Raw genomic sequence first — 1,003 nt, forward strand, 5'->3', positions numbered from 1 at the left:
AACAGACAGTTCTTCGTCACAATTCAAGGCAAAAGATCACTCATCAAAACTCCTGAAGCAGGAAGACCAAATACCTCTGAAAACGGCACGACCAAGCACTACCGTTCAAAGAAAATTATACAGAACGGAAGGGGACAGCGCAAAAAATGATGAACACCCTAATACCTTTCTTTAAAAGCTCTCTCCGTCTTCAGACCACGAGTGGCCTACCGGGACTATCCGACCGCCGTGTCATCCTCAGAGGAGGATGCGGATAGGATGGGCGTGGGGTCAGCACACCGCTCTCCCGGCCGTTATGATGGTATTCTTGACCGAAACCGCTACTATTCGGTCGAGTAGCTCCTTAATTGGCATCACGAGGCTGAGTGCACCCAGAAAAATGGCAACAGCACATGGCGGCTAGATGGTCACCCATCCAAGTGATGGCCACGCCCAACAGCGCTTAACTTCGGTGATCTCACGGAAACCGGTGTATCCACTGCAGCAAGGCCGTTGCCCCTTTCTTTAAAAGTAGAGAACTAAATACGAAAACAACAATACAACTGTACAAATCTACAATCCAACCAACAATCAGCAGCATGGGGAACTACCTGCAGAACCAATATTAAACAACTGCAAATTTTACAAAATACATGCCTGAGATCGTCCCTCGCGGTACCTCGTTGGACGAGGGTAGCAGAAATCCACGAAGAACTAAATGAAAAGCATATCATATAAAAAAATTCAAGACCACGCTGAAAAAATCTTCAAAAAATTGACGCATGTAGAGAACGGCCTCCTCAACTTAGAAACGTCGCCACAATAGAACCACAACCACGGCTTAAATACAAAGTCCCAAAATCAATAGTTATTGGGTAACACGACAAAGCCGGCCGTGGTGGCCGAGCGGTTCTAGGCGCTACAGACTGGAACCGCGCGACCGCTACGGTCGCAGGTTCGAATCCTGCCTCGGGCATGGATGTGTGTGATGTCCTTAGGTTAGGTAGGTTTACGTAGTTCTAAG

General features: G+C 47.8%; 1 pseudogene; it reads right to left on the bottom strand.

The window, feature by feature from the left end:
• Positions 1-380: 380 nt before the first annotated feature.
• LOC126426575 (5S ribosomal RNA) lies at positions 381-497 on the bottom strand (annotated as a pseudogene).
• Positions 498-1,003: the final 506 nt, after the last annotated feature.

The sequence above is a fragment of the Schistocerca serialis genome, chromosome 1, assembly GCF_023864345.2.
Source record: "Schistocerca serialis cubense isolate TAMUIC-IGC-003099 chromosome 1, iqSchSeri2.2, whole genome shotgun sequence".
Lineage (NCBI taxonomy): Eukaryota > Metazoa > Arthropoda > Insecta > Orthoptera > Acrididae > Schistocerca > Schistocerca serialis.